Here is a 21,584-nt window from a genome sequence, read left to right as displayed (position 1 = left end):
AAAAGAAATTTTCAGGCCAATTTCTAAACAATATTTTAAATTAAAAAATTTTCAGGAATCTAAGACTATATTAATTTTAAAAAATGTTTCACAAGCTACTTCCAAGTCCATATTAATTGTGAAAAATATTTCCCAAACCCAGGAAAACCCAGAATAATTCATTTTTTCCTTGGATCCAGAAAAATAGGTGTGATGTAGGGGTTTATAAGAATTAAATCTGTCTAATATGTATATTTTTTTTGCCATTTATATTATTGGGAAAATTTTTCAAAATTAGGATCAAATATCTGATTTACCTATCATTCTACTGGTTAGCTTCTGCCTGGTATTTATATGAAAATCATGAATACATATTAAAGTACCATGCTAAAAATATGTTCATTCTAATTTAAATTTTAAACAAACCACCACCCTTCCAAATGATATATTACTTAGTTACAAAATATAAATTTAAGACATTGTTATTAAATTACAAAAGAAAAAATAAAAAGATATTCTAAGTTTACAAATAATAGGAGGTTAACAATCATAGTCAAATTATATATAAGTTAAACAAAAAAGTTATACAATTAATCAAAAATGTTATAATAAGTTATGAAAAATATACATTCTACAATTAAATTATGAAGTTATGAGAAAATAAACAAAACTATGGAATGCATGTAGAAAGGCCATTTCTGAAAAGATAAGAGAGATGCAAATATTTACTTATGCATAAAAATTATCTAATTAAGAGATATAAAGTTGTATAAAATTCAATGTGGAATGGATCCTTCTTAAGGGTTTTAACATAAAACTCTTATCTGCAAGAATAAATTTTTAGATTATAAAATACAAATGAATAAAAATTTATTTTAAAAGACTTTTTAATTGTACACATAAATTAAAATTACTAAATATATACTTTTTTAACATATTTTATAAAAATAATGGAGAACTTTAGAATAACCCTAAATAAATATAAATTTTTAAATAACACCTCATAAGATAGGAAAATTTCTGATTCATCCCTCATCAAATAAATGAGAAAATTCTGATTCCCCATATAATGGTTTAAATTTTAAATTATACATAAATTCAAGAATTAAAAAGGTATTTAAATAAATCTCGTACTCTTTGAATCGTATCTATTTGATTAATTTTGTAAGATTAAGGAAAAAAAATATTTTACCAGATTAAGAAAAAAAACATTTGCCGGGATTCGAACCCAAGTTCAATAGGCGAAGTTCTTCCCGATTGGGCCACAGACACTTTTCAAAATTAACGATTTTTTGAATATATATTATAAAGTGGGACATGAAAATTTGGACATGAAAAGTGTGACATGAGAGCGTAACGCTATTTTTGTGACAAAGCTTTTATATATATTACTAGAAGATAGCCCGTCAAAAATGACGGGGAATGAGAATTTTCTTCTTACTTTTATGATAGTTGTTAACTCTTATTTGAAAATAAAATCCAATTATTATTCTTTTAATCCGTCCTCCCCCCCCCCTTCATGCCAGGTTTAATCCATTAAAACTAAGTGTAAATACTATGGTTTGGTAAAATTAAATTTAAAGCTTTTACTTGATAATACAAATATTATTTGATAAATATTACTGATCATACCTAATATTTCATATTAAAAAAATTCCCAGGCAAAGTACAAAGCCATAATAATTTTGAAACATTCTTCCAAGCCCAGTGAATATAATAATTTTGGTAGTTGAGAACTGAAATAAAATATTTAAATAATCATAATGTTAAAAATACAATCAAAATCAGATTTTCATGGACCTAGGTTTTTTGATCAGGCCGAGCCCAGGCCTGCATAAAATTTTTTTTAGGCCAATGTCTGACTCATAGTTAATAATAAAAAAATTCACGAGCATTCTAGCTCATAATATTTTTGAAAATTTACCCCAAGCCCAGCCTAATATAATTTATAAAAATATTTTTCAAGCCCAGCCCAACCTATAAAAATTTTATAAAAAAAATTTTCCCAAGCCTGGCCAACTCATAGTAATTTTCAAAATTTTTTCCCAACCCGTGAGATAGGTAAATCTCTAAAAACCATATCTATTTTTTATACCCCTACTTCAGACAAAGGCCAACCCATTAAGACTGAGAATGAATACTATTTTTGAATAAAAATATATTTGAATTAGCTTTTACCTGAGGGCCATATAAATATTCTGTGTTAAATATTACACCTATGCCTAATATTAAAAAAATTCACAAGCCAGGTCCTCGCACTTGGGAAAATTTTCTCAAAAAGATAATAATAATTTTGATAGTTGAGAACTGAAATAAAATATATAAAGTCACAATGCATTTAAAAATACAATCAGAATATGAAAGTTGCATGGGCCTTGGTTTTTGATCAGGCCTGGCCATGTCTCTAAAAGAAATTTTCAGGCCAATTTCTAACCCATATTTAAAATTAAAAATTCCAAGTCCATATTATTGTGAAAAATATTTCCCAAACCCAGGAAAACCCAGAATAATTTATTTTTTCCTTGGATCCAGAAAAATAGGTGTGATGTAGGGGTTTATAAGAATTAAATCTGTCTAATATGTATATATTTTTTGCCATTTATATTATTGGGAAAATTTTTCAAAATTAGGATCAAATATCTGATTTACCTATCATTCTACTGGTTAGCTCCTGCCTTGATTTATATGAAAATCATGAATACAAATTAAAGTACCATGCTAAAAATATGTTCTTCCTAATTTAAATTTTAAACAAACAACCACCCTTCCAAATGATTTATTATTTAGTTACAAAATATAAATTTAAATTTAAGACATTGTTATTAAATTACAATAGAAAAAATAAAAAGATATTCTAGGTTAACAAATAATAGGAGGTTAACTTTAATCATAGTCAAATTATATATAAGTAAAACAAAAAAGTTAAACATTTAATCAAAAATGTTATAAGTTATGAAAAATGTACATTCTACAATTAAATTATGAAGTTATGAGAAAATATACAAAGCTATGGAATGCATGTAGAAAGGCCGATTTCAGAAAAGATAAGAGAGATGCAAATATTTACTTATTCATAAAAATTACCTAATTAAAAGATATAAAGTTGTATAAAATTCAATGTGGAATGGATCCTTCTTAAGGGTTTTAACATAAAACTCTCATCAAGCAATAATAAATTTTTAGATTATAAAATTAAAATTACTAAATATATATTTTATTAGCATATTTTATAAAAATAATGGAAAATTTTAGAATAACCCCAAATAAATATAAATTTTTAAATAATACCTCATAAGATAGGAAAATTTCTGATTCGTCCATCATCAAATAAAAGAGAAAATTCTGATTCCCCATATAATGGTTTAAATTTTAAATTATGCATAAATTCAAGAATTAAAAAAGTATTTAAATAAATCTCGTACTTGAATTGGTACTTGATGCATATAAAGTTCTAAATGTATTTAATTATCTTGTGCAGGAAAATAGTTTGAATTTTAAAATAGCTACAAACTTTGAATCGTATCTATTTGATTAATTTTGTCAGATTAAGAGAAAAATTTTTTTACCAGATTAAGAAAAAAAAACATTTGCCGGGGTTCGACTTCGAACCCAAGTCCAATAATCCATCTAGATTTGTAAGCGAAGTCTTGCCCGATTGGGCCATAGGTACTTTTCAAAATTAACGATTTTTTGAATATATATTATAAAGTGTGATATGAAAAGTGGGACATGAAAAGTGGGACATGAAAAGTGACATGATTTTTGTGACAAGGCTTTTATATATTATAGATTGTTTACTGTGAATATACAATAATCGTTTTGAATTAGATAGTAAGAATTATTTGTGTTTGTCGTTAATTTATTAAACACAAAAAATAATGAAAATCATTGAATGATTAATAGTGCGCACAAATTGAACGTTGCAACGCAGCGTTTCAAACTGCAAACATTCGTTCAAATTGAGAACATATCCATTTTCATTTTAAATTATTTTTTAAAAGACAAACTTGCTTGCGTTTTTCAAAACTTTTTAAATTTTGAAGAGATAAAATTCTTCCAAATTGTAAGAATAATTATTTTTAAATGATATAATAATATTTTTAGAACATGGAACGATGAAATTATCAAAAGGATTGCAGAAATGCTGGACGACCATAAAAAAAGTTTCATTGTTATGGAATAAATATAAGAATATTAAATATAATTATTAGTATTGAAATTCCCTGGTTTTGATAACAGTCCTTTTTATCTCAAGAAGAGATTGAGAAACTTCAAGGATCAGCTGAATAAGGAGAAAATAGGAAAACCTTACTTAATTAAATATTCATGTTATTTATTTTATTGGTAGGTTGATAATAACTACTTGGAAAGTTTTAAAATTTCTACACTATCTGAAGACAAATGGTACCTTACCAACACCTACAAATGAATCTGCATTGACATATTTAATAGCATTCAATAAATTATTTATTTATTATAAAAATATATTATGTATTTTATATTAATTTTTATATTGACATTATATTCTTTTAATAAACTTTTTATATATTTATATATGTCTTTATTTTCATATTTAATATAAGTTAAATGAATTTAATTTCAAATTATATTAGTGATCAAATAAACATTTAAATTAAGGGATATAGTAATTAAATTTTTCTTAATATTCAATTAATTTAGTTATATCATTTAATTACTATGGTTGATAATGAAGATCTATTTATAGAAGCAACTAGAGGTGGGCGCGGGCCTAATTTTTTATTCACGGCCCGCCCGCTCACGGTGGCAAAAAAATTCACGCTTACCTCTAAAAAATTTTCGTCCTAACCCGCCCGCTCACGACAAGCAATATTTTGATTCACGCCCGAAAATTCATGGTGTTTTTAAATTTTTCAAAACTATTGCTATAATTTCACACTTTTTTGAATTCATTCTATTTATCTTAATTTCATAATCCATATTAATAACAAAAATCAGAGACCTGCAGAGGTACCATTTGCACGGCCCGGCCCGGTTTTAAATTTTTTAAGCCCGGCCCGGCCCGGATTTAAAAATTTAAGGCCCGCCTATCCGGATATTTTAAAAAAAAATTTTTACGGCCCGGCCCGGATTTAAAAAATTAAGGCCCGGCCAGGATATTTTTAAAAAAAAAAATTTCAGGCCCGGCTCGGAATTTTTTAAAATTATATTCGACCTGGTATATACAAAAATTCACCTATGAGGTATTTTACCATATTTTTCAGCGAGTATTATCGCTTATTATTTAAAAAATACATGTAAAAAGCTAATATTTTGAGAATATTATATTGATTTTATAAAAATTATAAAACTGTTATTTATAAAAATGGATTTTTTGAGCATATACTATATTTTATATTGCATTTATAAAAATAAAACTAATATTCATAAAAATGGTAATAATATTTTGAGCATATACTATATTTTATATTGCATTTAAAAAAAATAAAACTAATATTTAATTTATAAAAATGGAAAATATTTTGAGAATATAATATATTGTATTTAATTTACTATTTAATTTATTAAATAAAAATAAATCGCTATTTAAAAAAAATGCATGTATAATAAATAGTATTTTGAAAATATAATCTAATTGCACAATATCAATATAATTTATTTTATAATATAAATTTTTAACAAAAGAAGATAATTGTATTATATAATATTGTAAAAAAGAATAATGAAAAATGTTGGATTAAAAACTTTCATGACTCAAGGTAAATATAATAAATGCAATAAATATTTGACAGTTTTCAAAGTAAAAAACCAACATGATTGACGAAACCCTATACTCAAGAAAGATATTAAAAATTCACAAATTAACGAAGAAAGAGAAGCATATCTACCTTTTCAGGTTGAAGATTACTTCTTCTTTCTTCAAGAATTCTTCCAGTAGTGGTAAATTCCGCTCACAGCTTGCACTTGAAGCAGGAATTGCCAATTTTTCTAAAATTGGAAATTCGCTTTGATGAGCCGCCCACCACTCTAACAAATTATCCACCTTAAATGTTTCATCTATTTTTTTATTTATGTAATTATAATATTCATCATCGGGTATTGACATATTACCAGAATTACCATCGCCCCATTTGTCATAAAACGATTCAGTTTGTTTAACAACAGTCGTAATTTGACTGGTCGATGGTATTTCATTTACTTCCTGAGCCTCTTGTAATTTGATATAATCTTTTATATAGTTTTCCGTCATGCGATCTGTCCCTGACTACATACGTAATTGCTTGAATTTGGGACAGAGAAAAAGAGAAATAAAATGATACTTGTGTAAAACAAATTTTTCAATTAAAAAATGCTTTATATTAAGTAAAATCAATTTTATTTCTCCTTTTTCGCTTTGAAAGGTATTACAAACTTCAAGAAGTGATATTCCTTTATTTGATTGTTTTGGTAAAATATATTCTAAAAATTTAGATATGAATTATAAAAAAATATATTAATAATACTTGAATATTGGGGCTTATTTAAGATATTCCTTTATTTGATTGTTTTGGTAAAATATGTTGTAAAAATTTGGATATGAATTATAAAAAAATATATTAATACTTTGAATAAATTTGCAGAAAATTAATAATTAGATCGATCTGAGGGTGTTAGGTAGTGTTAACTATCACCCAATATATTATTTTAATCATAACTGTAATATAATATAATTTTATAACTATTAACTCATAATGTAAAAATTTTTATAAAAAATATTAAGGCCCGGCCCGGCCCGGCCCGGGTTTAACAATCTTAGGCCCGGTCCGGCCCGGATATATTAAAAAAAAAAATTTTTAGGCCCGTTTAGAAAAAGAAGAATGTCCATCTTTTTTTATTTCAATTGTGTACGCCTAGCCTCTAATAAGAGATTGGCTACAGAAAATAACCTTTCACTAGAAGCCGAAATTGCAGCTGACAAAATTTTACTTGATAATTTTCTCAAAAAAGAAATGAATATTCCTGCTTCCAAAACTTCAAAATATTGTCTTGTTATTTATCTTATATGAATCTTTTAGGTTCATCCTCACAGCTTTCATCGGTGATGTTGATGCTTCATCAGAATCATCTAGAAATTCTCTAAATTTTTTTAGAATATACGGTCTTTTATGAGTGTGGGATGAATTAGGAAAGTGATAGTTGGTATTGACCATTTAGAATATACGGTTTTTTATGAGTTTAGGATAAGTTAGGAAAGTTATAAATGATAGTTGGCATTGACTTATGCATATCATGTAATTTATTTTTAAGATTGTTTTATATATATCATTTCCTTCTTTTAATAAAAACTTAAGTCTTTTGAAATTCGGATCTAGAATTAAGCTTACCTTATGTAGTGGCTGCATAATAATCTTTTAAAAGAAATCTTGTTCTGTATTTTAAGGTTTTGATTATTATTGTATCACGTTCAGAAGGTAAACAAAATTTTATTAATTTTTGTTTCCATAGACAAACTTCATTTATTGTGGGACGAGAATCTGCTCTCAGATTATCCGAGCATTCTTTAAATATTGATAAAAATTTATCTAACCGCGTATGATGCTGATATCAATTGTGGCTAATCTATTTAATTCTTGCTTGCTACACAAGTACACCTGTATTTCAGAATATGATTTTAAGAAACTCTGTATCATGATATACAGAGTTCCATCTAGTTATTCTCGCTATTACATCTTGTTTAAGGGTGTGACTTAGTTTGCTATTAGCTGTAGATTGTTTGAAATATTGTACTATTTTTTTTACACCATTTTTATTTATGGCTATTTCAGTTAAACAATTGTCAAAAATATAATGCATAATATTATTGTATATGACATATACATGCAAGAATTTCGTCATCTTTGAATGCACTTATAAGATTTGCTCCGTTATCACTCACAACACATTTATTTAAGTATTTTCTACTTCTCTATATTCTCCTAAAATTGAATTGATTACACTTTTATTTTAACGTTTTTTTCATCCATTGCCCTTGTGACCAAAACAAATGTTTTTAATTTAAAATCCTAGATTTTTATAGTCACCCGTCCAAATATCAATGATTATGGACAAGTAATTATTATTCATCATGCTTTTAATTTTAAATTTTATTTCATGGTATATTTTTGGACCTATAGTATTCATGAGTTTTCCGGTTCACAACTTTTATATTTTGTTATCCATATGTAACACCAACATTTATCTCTTGGCCTAGCTTGTAAAATCCTTCACTTTCTGTTGCAAGATTGAAGATCTTTATAAATAAAATATAACTGACCTTTCTGTAAAAAGTTTAAGCAAAATTTTGCATAAAGTCTCGCGCCAAAAAACACCTAAACATAAAAAGAAAATAGAACTAACTAAATGATACCGGATGTTGTTTATAAAATGCGGAAGATTTTTAGTTTTCATAAATTATTCTTTTTTAAAAAAGAACTAAATTAAATAAGAAAAGATATAATATAATTATAAAATTGCAAATTTTTATAAAAAAACAATTTAAAAAATTAAAATTTCCGTGATTCACGGGAAATTTATGATCACGCCCGGGGAAAATTTTGGGATTCAAAATTTATTCACACTCACGCCGTGACGCCTATTTTCACGGCCCGCGCCCACCTCTAGAAGCAACTTATAAATCTTATTTAGGTATAGTTTTTACACTATAAAATAATTAAATTATATGTCTTAAATTCTATGAAAATTTCAATTGTATCATGTTGTAAGAGAATAGAATTAATATTATTTTAGTTTGAGGTTCATTCCTCAAGCTTTAAAATAGCTCAATGGGCTACATCTAGGATAGTGTCCAAATTAACATGCAATAGAAATTAAGGGATATATCAATAAAATTTTTCTTAATATTCAATTTATTTATATCATTTAATAACATAATTGTCTATAAAAAATAAATATGTAACATAATTTAATATAATATTTTCATAAATAAATTTAATACAATATAAATTTTAAATTTGTCTTCTAAGAATTTTTGATTCCATTGAAGTAGAATTATTTTCCCTGCTAGGCAAGAAATGTTTTGTAGTGATTTTTTGCTTTTGTTTTAAATTTAAATGCTTCATATTAAAAAATAAAACTTAACGCATCAATTTAAACATGGCTGTGTTTACGTTTTTTATATGTGTTTTGTAACACTGTGTTGCAACGTTCAATTTGTGCGCACTATAAGAATATTCAGTCATTCATTACAATTATTTACATTTTGCAATGTTATAAACAAAAGCGTTTAAAAGGAGAAGTATACCCATGTATTTTAAAAAATTTTGAGCGTGAGCGCATTTTTTTTACGAACGCCTTTGTTTTTTTAACGTTCATTCAATTTTAAAAAATAAAATTTCTATTTTAAAAAATTGTCAGCTGTTTCCTTCAAATTTTTTCAGCATGCTTTTATTTCTGACTATTGTCTACTTCTTTTACTCTAATTTAAAATGGTTATTTTAAAATATTTTATAAATATATATATCCGATTTTAAACTCGAATGGTCTTGGATACAGCTCCACAAGACGTGATAAAAATATATAACAATATTTTCTCTAACATTTTGCAATCTGCTGTGTCATTGAAAATATAATGAAAAATCTTTTGAAATTTTTGCAATAAAAATTTGTTATCACATTGATAAGCTAGAAATATACCGATTCTCCTTGCCTAAATTTAATTTATCCACAAAAATTAGTATAAATTATTTATATAATAATTTTTTAGTTAAATATTCTGAATAATCAATACAATTCTTCAGGATGACAGCGATTCTGAATGTTACCATGATTCAACCTATAAAAATGAGCTGAATGAGGTGTAATATCACCACTTCAAAGGTTCTGAAGATTCTCTAGATGTACCTAAAAAAATTATCGAGTATATAGATTAAATAGGATTCTTTGTGATGGAAATAAAAAATTGGATTCAAACTTATTTTCAGAAAGTAGAAAAATAACTAAAAGTAAAAATATCATTCATAAAATTCAACCCCGAGAATATAATTAATTATCAAGTGTCATCATTTCTGTTGTTTTTTCGAATGCCATTAATAGTCGAATAAAGAAGAAAAAATTTACATACCAAATAATGTGAAATAAATGCCATTTAATTAAAAAATGTAACTCGGACACTAATTGGTACTAGACATGGCTCCACAGTGCCATACTAAGACTAGGACACGAAGCGAAAATAAATTCGGCGGTTTTTTTTAATCCTTCCCCCTCAATTTGCTTAAGCTCAAAATCATAAAAAACAAACTAGGGTCTCCGTTTATAAGGGTCTGGCATCCAGAATCCAAAAATATTCAAATAAAAAGGTGAACTGTACAATATGCCCTAGTTCTACTATAAAAGACAGAAAAACATAAGTAAATAATGATCATTCAATTATATTCTGCCTATATTGTAAAAATTTATATAAAGTAAAAAAAATATTATTATACATAAAGGGTTCACTGGACCCGCATGGTAAGTTCATAGGAGTAGCCAGAGAAAATTCCCCTTTGCCTTTTTTCGTAAATATCATTTTAGGTAAATAATAATCCCCCATAAACAGGCGCGTAAGCAGGAATTTGGTCTGTGGAAGGGGGGGGGGAATAAATTTTTTTAAGAAATATTATTGTTATTTAATAATATCAAGCATAAATTTATTAGGACTAATAACTATTTCTAATACACAATTTTAAATTATATGATATAAAAAAATTATATATATAAACAGACACATAAAAAACTATAAAATAAATGTGAATTAAAAAATATAAAGTGAATATAACCACCATATGAATCACTTAAATGACCCAAAATAGAAATTTGAATTTTTTGAGCCAAAGTAAAAAATTTTAATGTTGGAAATATAAATATTAATACACAAAAAGTTTCTTAGGAATAATTGTATTTTGTATTATATTTACAATGTAAAATCCAATCTTCGTTGGGATTGAGATAATTTTTCAATTACTCATCCTTGCTTGGTGTCAAATGCCTATAAATATTTAAAAGATCCAAACCATTCAATCCACTTTCAGAAGTTGTACTTCTTAGGTATGTTTTCAGAGAACTGCAGGCCCGGTTTCCGGGCCGGACCGTATTTTAATTTTTAAATACACCCGGGCCAGGTCGAAATTCTTTTTTTAAAAAAACACCCGGGCCCGGCTATATATTTTAAAACTAAATATTTGAAATTAGCTATAAAAATCAAAAATAAATATAATTTATTTAAAAATATCCGGGTCGGGCCTAAAAATTTTAATTTAGAAAAAGCTGGGCCGACCTGAAAATTTTTTTTTAAAAAAAACCAGGGCCAGGCCGAAAAAAAATTTTGAAAAAAAATCCAGGCCGTGCCCTGCAAATTGTATCTCTGCAGGCCTCTGTGAATCTTCTTAAAAAAGAGAATGTTCTCAGTTTACTAATAGGAAGAGTTGCTAATATATATATATAATCATTTTAATACATTGGGAATAAAATCTAAAAAGTGTTTGAAATTATACAAAGCATCCATAGCATTTTTTGGAACTATATCTTAGTTAATCTTTTAAACATAATTATTCAGCTAATAAGGCATCAAACAAATATTATTTTATTTCTATCACCATCTGAAAAAGATTGGGAAGGCTTTTGTGGAAGTAATATCTGCAGATTGGTAAGTGCTGCATGATGAATTAAAAACCATTCATTTATTTGGATTATAGTTTTATAATACTTTTCTATTGATCTTATACTAATGTTTTGACGATGAGCTTGCCTAGCTGCAAATCGAGTGAGACAAATATTAAACACTTATAGCTCTCCTTTTGACTCAACAATAACATATAAATTGAAATTCTTCATCAACATTAGCCCTAATTTCCTTGAGTTCTAATAAAATGCTCTCCACTATTCTCATCTTCTTAATCAAGTCAATGCCATGTTTTTGAAAAGTAATACGTAAAATAGTTGTATAATTAAATAATACATTCTAATGAGAAAAAAAAATTGAAATAAGTATTGAATCCAATAATTTTTTCTTGCTTCTGAGGAAATATTTCTTTCAGGCCATTGTGATATTTCAGTAATAGCATTAATAATCGGTTCTTCTAACTCCATAAAATCTGTTACTGCTTGATGGCGGAGACTCCCTCTCGTTGGACAAGCTTGCACTTTCTTTCTCCCTGTTGGACAAGGAGTTTCTGAAAAATTATTTTTTGACTAGAAATATAAAGATGGTAGATAAATATTACGCCACTAGAAATTTGAAAATAAATGGTAAATATTACGCCAATGAAAACTTGAAATCAAAATTAATTATAAAAATAACTTAATAGATGAATGTGATAAATAAATGTAATTAAATATATATATAATATGAGATAGTCATAAATATAAATTATTATAAACATTAATATTTTTGAAAAATATATCCGGCATCTGCATTTTTTGGCTTTTGTGAGGGGGGGGGGGGGGGGGATTTGTCCACCTGCCCCCTCCCCCCGCTGCGTACGCCAATGCCCATAAACAATAATTTGAAGGGATGATTAGTAAGTTAATACCTTTTTAAAATCAAAATTTTTAGAAAATATTTTTATAAAAAGGTTAAAACCCAAAATTCTTAATAAAATCTAAGATAACCGAATCTAATTGTTTTTCTCTTCCCCTTTGATTTTAGTTAATGAACGACGAACGCGAAAGGATGAGTTTTTCTAAAGCATTAGTACAAATATTACCTATTGCACATTTTAGGCTGTTTATTGAGGTATCACATTTTACAAATCACGAGACGATTTTCTTTGCAAATAATTTATAAAATATAGCCAGAATAAACGTTTAAAAAATTCAGGCCGTGTGTAAAAAAACTCGGTTGTGCCTAAAATTTCTCTGCAGGTCTCTTGTATGCAACATGCCTCCCTACATATTTGAAATGATTAATTTATTTTATTCGCAATCATTTTTCAAAATCCTTTATATATGAATCGATCCCCTCCTTCCTTACATTACGGCACTACTTTATTCACCATCTAATAAATGAAGAGGAAATATGGAATGTTATAATATTTTGTAGGAAAATTATATTTGATGCGAGTGGGTAAGTTTTGTTTAAACTCATTTTTTAATATCATATATAAAAAGATGACATTCGATAGATATATAAAATAAAATACAATCAATCATAATATCATTTTTTATATTTATTTATAATTGTTAATATAGATAAAACACTTTCCCCCAAAAAATTTAAATTATAATGGTGATATAATTTTATGTTGTGTATGTCTAATTGAAAGGACATTTTTTATATAATAAATTTTACATCTTCCATTAAAAAATTTTTTTTTAAAAAGCCACAAACAAACTTTAACAAATGCGAAAATTAAAATATTGATATTTTGGATTCTGTAGTCCCAAACCAAAAGACGATAAAAAATATTGATTTTTTTAATAACATTTTATGTCGTCGCTATTTTATATCAATTAATCTCATTCTACTGATATCACCAATAATTATTATAATGATGGGGGGGGGGGCATTATTTTCAAAGATAAATCAATTAAATAGGTCAATCATCGATTTTGATAATTTGTCAATTATTTGTAAAAATAGAACATATCATATCAGACATCTATTAAGGTGATGAAAATTATAAGCCCGCATTTTTTAATTTTGAAGCCGACCCAAATGTATTATTTTTTGCATTTTATGACCCGACTCGGAATTTTTTAAATTTCGTAATTTTTATAATTTGGGTGTATTTTGTAGTTTAAAATAGAAATTGGAATTACGGGCAGTAAATAAATATTAAACGCGCCCAGTAGTGTACACAATATTTTATTTTAGGCCAAAAATAATTAAAACCATTTGCCAAAAAATTGAAATGAATATGTACTATTTAAAACTTTTTTTCTAAATCAGGGCCGTGGTTTTTTTTAAATGGGCCGACCCCGATTTATTTTTTAAAAAATGTTATAAATCAACAGAAACAGCGTCCCAATAATAAGAGACAATTGTTATCAAAAATTTACTACTATTTATTTTTGCATAAAATATCAAATATTTATTTTGGTGTCTTTTGACAATTTGATTTTTTAATTGATTTTATCAGGTTTTTTCTCCAGATTTATTTTTTGGAAAAAAAAATCTAATTAAATTTTATTTTTATAAAAGCCTTTTTTTATTTGTTGAATTGTTGCTGTATGCAATAATTGATGTAAAATATTATTAGTCGGGCAAATTGATCCCAGCTTTAAATTAAACTTTTTAGTAAAATGGGCATAAAAAAAATTTTGTAAAGTGACAGCCGCATGCATTCAAGCTATAATATTTTAATATTCAGCGGTGTTTTAGAAAAAAATTTCATTATTTCTGAATACTTAATTTTTCTTTTAAAAAGAAATTCTATTGTATGTTATTGGTTTATAAAGATTTTTTTTGGATGCTACTTAATGATATTCATATAAACTAATAAAAAAATTTACCAAAAAATCCATTAACCCTCCAAAAAATGAAGATATGTCATAATATATTTTTAAAAAGCAAATATTATTTCTTTCTTTCTTAATTAAGTTTTTAAAAATAATGAATATAATATAATTTTTTAAGTTTAAAACTAGTGAAGGTCGTGGTTCGGTTTAGATTGGTCTGGAGTCAATATTCAAAGACTAACCCTAAGGGTAAACCACAATATAAAAACGAAAAAGGACAGTAGTCCAAACAGATTTTTACATTATGAAACCTGGATTAAACATTTCTACTAATTATTTTTTTTTTAATCACCTCAATTTAGCCAATTTTTTTAAAAAATAGATAAATCAAATTTACATAAAAAATATTATCTAAGCCTGATATTTTGCCAAAAGATAAACAACACTACCCATTACACATGGACATGATAGATTAAATCAGAACACTGCGTCGGATCTATTTTTTCAGATTCGATCCGAGAAAAAATTTAAAAATTTTTGTCCAACCGATCAGATGATATAAATCAATTTTTTTAAATTAAACTGTTTAACACAATATCCCAATAAAATCGGAAAAATTATAAGCTCTTAAAGATAATAAACAATTTGGGGATTTTTTTATAAATAACTTTTAAAAAAACATTAGATAATTAAATGTATTTTGATGTGATGCGAAATAAAATTTAAAATCAAGGTTCAAGTCCGGCCGGATCCTAAAAGATATTTGTCGGAATGAGACCCGAGTTCAGGATCAGGGCTCTAGATATTATTATCTAGCGTGATAACGATATTTAGCTTTGTTAATAAGTCACCTGCTTTGGAATAAATAATGGTTGACAACTCAACTCAAAAAAACTCAAGTCGATTGAATTGTTTAATAAAAAAGATCATATATAATCTTTCTATAAATCCAGAAATCTAAAAGATTTATTGCAAGGACCCAATCACAGAACCGGTTCTAAAGCTCAAATCTTGGTTCGATACAAAGGGTAGCCTAAAGAAAACTGGACCATTAACCTTTAATATGCAGTAAGCTAGAAAAAAAAAATTTTTCTAATTATGAGATGACGACTGTAAAATAAAAAATAAAGTCATAACAAACAATAAAATTTAAATTTACACTTTTATTAATTTAATATAAAATATTATTTAGATGTGGTACCGGATTACGCCGGATACCCGAAAAAAAGTACAATCGATCAGCTATTAGTGGAAAATAAATATCAAGGGTACTTCTCTAATATTACTTGTAAAAAATAAAATTAGATTTTAAAATATTTCCGGATTGCTTAGAAAATTTTTTTAATCAATAAGTTTAAAATAAAAATTAAGTTAAATCTTAAATATAATGACCACGTCCGAACTCTTTGTGGTAGGTTCATGGAGTCAACTGACAACCCGTTGCACTGCAGATACTCTACAGATCGACATACAGCAATAAACTTCATCATCCGCAATGTCTTAACAAAGGCGAATATTATGTCAACATCCCAATAAAATAACCCTTACCTTGCACTATACGTGCATAGACTTTTCCATAGAAAATGCCAAAAATATTAGGACATTGAAATATTTCTTCCTTGCGCTAGTTAGGTAACTATGAAAAATCATTCTTAATTTTTTTTTAACTGATAAAGGAACTTTCTAACAAACCTTTTCACCTGATAAAAAAACACCCATAGAAAATACACCGTTCTAAATACTCTGTCTTTAATTATTCAGAGTAGAGTGGAATAATAGTAGTCAATCGATTTTTTTAAAAATGTTATTATAAAAATTGAGTATTTTGCCTATGTATTTTTTTGCAGGGACCCGAACCGTTATTTATAACGGTTCAGTATGTAAAAAATTATAATGGTTACATTTTGGTTACGGTTCTTAAGAAAAAACAAAGGTTCGGTTCAGCAAGTATAAAGGTTCATAATGGTTCATTATGGGTAGAAATTTTTTTATTGAAGCAACACCATCATCTAATTTATTATTATAAGCATCTATGAATTATATATAAAAAAAATATATAAGATTCAAAATAACTAATTTTTAAATATATTATAAGTAATATATTTTCTAATATAAATGTATTCATATTTGTTTGTTGTGACGATAACACAAATTTTAGCCCCGAAAAGGCTCTTTCTACAGAAACTTGTGTTGCGGGAACCATCAGTACTATAAGAGAAAGTTTATATAATTCTGGATATTCAAATTTTTTTGATTCCTAAAATATAAAAACTGAACCGGTTTAACCTTTTTTATGATTCTTTTTACTCCTTCAAAAAATAATTATATCGGCTCGGTTACGGTTCTGATATTTATAACGGTTTATAATGGTATAACGGTGGTCACAGACATTCTGGAATTTTGTCAAATAGGTCGATTAAATCTTTAGTCTTCAGTGTTAATGAGTTATATGAGGCCAGGGCAAAATCCAATTTATAAAATATATGCATATATATTGTAAATCCCATTGTTTTTTTAAAAGCAAAAACTATTCGCTCTATGCATATTATATTTTTAGATATGCAAATGTAAAATAATATGGCCTTAAAATTATTTTACTACGATGTTAGACATTTTACATTATATTATGTAATATAATAACAATAATATTTACATTTTTTTAGTGCACTAAATATTTGGTAATGTAAGTAACACACAAAAGATATATAAAGTAATAAAAATATGGTATTGTTTACCAGTCTACTGAATTTTATAAAATATAAAATAATATTTAAAAAAACCACACAGCTGATTTTGCTTTAATATTAAGTGGCTTGAAGCTTAATTACGATTGTAATTCAATATTTTGAAGAAAAAACGAAAAAAAAATATAATCAGTTTTATTTAGGTTTAACGATAATATTAAAAAATAATACAATTACCGCACAGATCGGGAATAATAACATGCGTTATTTTTTAGGCTATAAGTATAGTTGGGTTTGGGTAAAAATAGGCTAAATGGGGTCAATCTTTTAAAATGTCTTATTTTTCTAGTTATTTTGCAAAAAAAAGAATGCCATACAATGTTGTGCAGATTTATTTCAAAACATTTCCATATTTTTTAATTTCGTTTGTAAATAAAATTATTCATCTTGTGAAAATTAATAAGAATATATATAAATATGTTATTTTAACAATTTTTGCAAGTCAAATAATTTTATTTTCAAATAAATTAAAATATATGGGAATGTTTCCCAACAAATCTGGCCACCATTGTATTCCTTAATTTCTTCTAAAAAAATACACGTTACTATTTCGTAAGTTTTAACTACTAAATTTAAATAAGTACAAAATCATTTTAATGTAGATTCAATAATAATTTTATAACCTTGATTCTGGGAAAAAATGAAGTGCAAATTTTCAAAAATAAATACAAAAGTGAAGAGATAAAAGTTTGATCTGAATACTCGGTTAATAAAATTAAAAAATATAATATAAATAAATATACATTTATTCAAATAAAGAAATAATTAAGTAAAAAATAATATTTGTACTGAATTTTTGAGCTAATTAAAAAGTTGCTCGTTATTATGGTTGGCTATTTGCTACTAATTTTTTGCCAAAAACTAACACCTCCTAGCCTTGGGTTTTTTTATAGATATCTCAGCCTTGAAAACATAAATAAATAACTAGCGCCTCAATGAGAGCTTTTGACAAATTATTCTAATTTTTTATTAACCTGTACGAGCTGAAGTTGTAAAAATGTTTAAAATGCCTTAATAAACATTATTCTAGAATGGACCTAACAATTTTTAAAATATATGGGCTAGGCCAAATAGATACTTATAGGATATGGCAAGAAAATTACTTGCACTATAGTGATGAAAAAATAGATATTGGAAATACACAGGTACTCACAGAGGTTAATGATAAATAAATATAGCATAGCATATTCAACATACAGCAATTTTACTAACAGCCAAATTTGATAAACAACGTCTAATTTTAAAATGCAATAAAGCATATATTTAAGGGACAGAATCTTCTTGCTTTGGCGTTCGTTTCCCACCCAACCCTAGGAAGGGACCACCTAATTGGCTTCAGAAAAGAACATGATTTTTGTTTTCAATCCCATAGCAATCAGATTGAGATACACACATTCAACTAACTAGACCACAGATGCTTAACGAAAATGACTATTTTTTAATTAAATATTATAAATAAACATTGGTTATCTCGATCTTATCAAATTTTAGTTGGATGATAAGGAAGTATAGCACAGTAAGAATCCATTAAATATATATTCAAAAAGGAGGCCAGCCAAACATAATAAAATGTTATGAATGCACTCTGTGGATACTTTTATGGTAAGGGCAGGTATCTTGTTGGAACGTGTATGTAAATAGAGCAAAATTTTAAATTTTCTATTGTTTTTAAAATAATTATTTTACTTCTTTAAATCCTAGCTATCATTTAGGGTACTGCATGAACTGATCCAACCAAACTTGAGAAGGTCATAAGATGTAAATAGTCATTACCTTAGACTTCAGATTGGACCTTAATTTTAAAATTATACTTCGAACCAGTCAGATTTGGTTTTTAACAAAATAATCAAATTTTTTGTTTTCCTAATCTTTTTATATTTTAAATATTATCTTTAGATCAAAATTTTATTTCCCTTGAACACTTATAATATTTCAAATTTTGTTTAAATATCAAACTTTTTCAACAGTCCTAATTATAAACTATTGAATCGGACCTATTCCTAATATAAAATTTGGGTCAGATAGGATCCGAATGTATGATTAAGGGTATCAGATCAGTGTCAGTCAAAAAAAATTCTGGATCAGTAAAACTTGAATACAGGGCTCTATTATCACTTGAAAAATACTAAGTTTTTTATTGGGAATAAATCAATAAGAACTAAATTTTAAAGCAATATACATTAAATAAATTTTATATAAAGTCTAAAATATAAAATAAAAGCAAATTTTGCCTAAATCTGTCCTGAATTATAAAAATTATTCAAATAATTTGAATAAAATCATTAGGAATTTTAAATTCTAATTAAATGCAAATATTAAAGTCATTGTAGGAATTAATAAAATAATTTGAAAAAAATTTAGGAATTTTTAAATTACAATCCTTTTTTTGTTATTAAGTCAAAAATTGCATAAAATTTATTTATCATTCCTGAAGGAGTTGTTTTTACAAATGTATTCATTTTATTAGTTTGTTAAATGGCTTGATTTAAGCCAATATTTAAAAATGGCTACCCTCAATATTTTATCCAGAAAAAGATTATGATAGCCTTACGATTTGCTTATAGATGGCAGAAAGATTTGGACATATATTGGCCAAATGTTGATGCTTAGATAATATTTTTCTAGATAAAATATTTTGTTAGCCATAGTTAAAAATCAACTCAAATCATGCTCCATTTTATTAGAGGACAGTATGTGCATAAGCATAGGTGTTATCAATATAATAAATAAATAAACATTGTTAGTTTCAATTTATAGTCAAAATAAACACAAAATTTAAAATGGATAAATATGTTAAAAGGAACATACATAAATATTACAAACAAACAAAAAATATGAGATATCAATTATTAAATATTATAAACTTAAAAATATTAATAAAATTAAAAGAAATAGTTGTAAATAAAACAATAAATATTTTTAGCATTTTAAATAAGCAAAGATCTTTTTGTATGATTAATAAAATTAAAAAGATAAAGTAAAAATGCTTTATATCATTTAAATAAGTTTAATTATAGGAAAAGAGTACATAATTTTTTACATGATTGAGAATAAGAATAAAATAGAGTTCATAAAAGAATAACGAATAACGGTTTCGGCGACAAAGAATATGGAAATTAAATCACATGATCTGTGAGTAACATTTTTGTGCTCTGGGTCTAAGATAAAAAATTATAAGAAAAAATATATTGATATTATTTTTTTTTTAATGACAATATTAGCTTACCAAAAATTAATGAATATGAATTCGATAATAATTAGTGGGATATGGTAGTTTAATAAATTATTCCTAATTAAAATTAGCAAGAATAACAATTTTCTATGGTTTACAATAACAATATCAATACAATATTTTAGAGATACTGTTCCATCTCTAATTTGTAAAGATTGGTATGGAATGAGCGTCGTTATCTCATTCGGCAGCTGGTCAGTTCTATGTCAATAAATAAGGGCGGCTTTGGCCATAATAAATAAAGACGCGTCTCTATGGTTGTAAACACAAGTCAATTTGAGGTTCTTTTCTTTATTTAATAAATATATTTAATACCTTATTCAGATAAGGTAAGTAATCAGTACAGCGAAAAAATTTGAAAAATAAGAAATAAAGTATTACAATTTATTCATATATGAGAATTCAAAGGAATTACAGTTTTAATTACAAATTTAATCTGAAGTAAAAAATTGCCATTAAATAAATGCTATGTTGATAAAAGGTTTTAAAAAAATTCAAAATGACAATAATTAAATTTAAATTAATAAAAAAGATGATTTAAATCCTTTACATGGCAAATCTTTTCTTTTGTGTGCTATTTATTGTCATGATTGACGTTTTGGTGATTATTTTGACTTTCATGTCAATCGATAATTATTTATATTATTCGCGGGTTCATTATATTATCGATTATTAGTTTTAATCATTAGAATATTATCCTGCATTGATTGGTTATGGGTAGACATGTGCGCCGCCGGTCAAATACGCCGCCGCCGATGTAAAATATCGGCGGCGTGGCGGCGTGATACATATTTTTTTATTAAATATTTATTTTATATATTATTTATGAATTGTAATTAGAAGAAAAATAATATAAAATATTTTTTGAATTATTAAAAAATGCGATTTTATTTTATAAAATTAATAAATATTATTTGCTATAAATTTGTTTTGTAACAATCCATATAATACATGTTCTCTCACTTTGAGCAGGTCTGTGACCAATGTGCTAGATAAGATAAGATTAGGATATTAAAACAGAAAAGGTATTGATATTATGCTATATTTTATTCTTTTAATTTTTGATGCTTCAAATATTTTTAATAAAATCATAAATTATATATAAAAAAAATACAATATTTTCTTAATGCAATCTATAAACTTGTTATATAAAATTTATCTTTTATCATAAAAGGAAATTTTAATTAATGATTTTTTTTTGTTGCCATTATAACATATATAAAAATAACAGGACTTAA

At 26.0% G+C, this 21,584-nt stretch overlaps 1 protein-coding gene across 4 annotated transcripts in view; it reads right to left on the bottom strand.

Annotated features, from left to right (window-relative positions):
• The window catches only part of LOC135931506 (uncharacterized), a 106,431-nt gene extending 86,182 nt beyond the window's left edge, over positions 1–20,249 (bottom strand). For all 4 annotated transcript variants that reach the window (XM_065468673.1, XM_065468671.1, XM_065468672.1 and 1 more), the window contains exon 1: positions 20,155–20,249. The gene's annotated coding sequence lies outside the window, so the exon portion shown is untranslated. The remainder of the gene's footprint in view (positions 1–20,154) is intronic.
• Between the last annotated feature and the right edge of the window lie 1,335 nt (positions 20,250–21,584).

The sequence above is a fragment of the Gordionus sp. m RMFG-2023 genome, chromosome 1 (assembly GCF_954871325.1).
Source record: "Gordionus sp. m RMFG-2023 chromosome 1, tfGorSpeb1-WG-v2, whole genome shotgun sequence".
NCBI classification, from domain to species: domain Eukaryota; kingdom Metazoa; phylum Nematomorpha; class Gordioida; order Chordodea; family Parachordodidae; genus Gordionus; species Gordionus sp. m RMFG-2023.
Note: the sequence above shows the minus strand (reverse complement) of the source record. Positions and strands in the feature narration are given on the sequence as shown.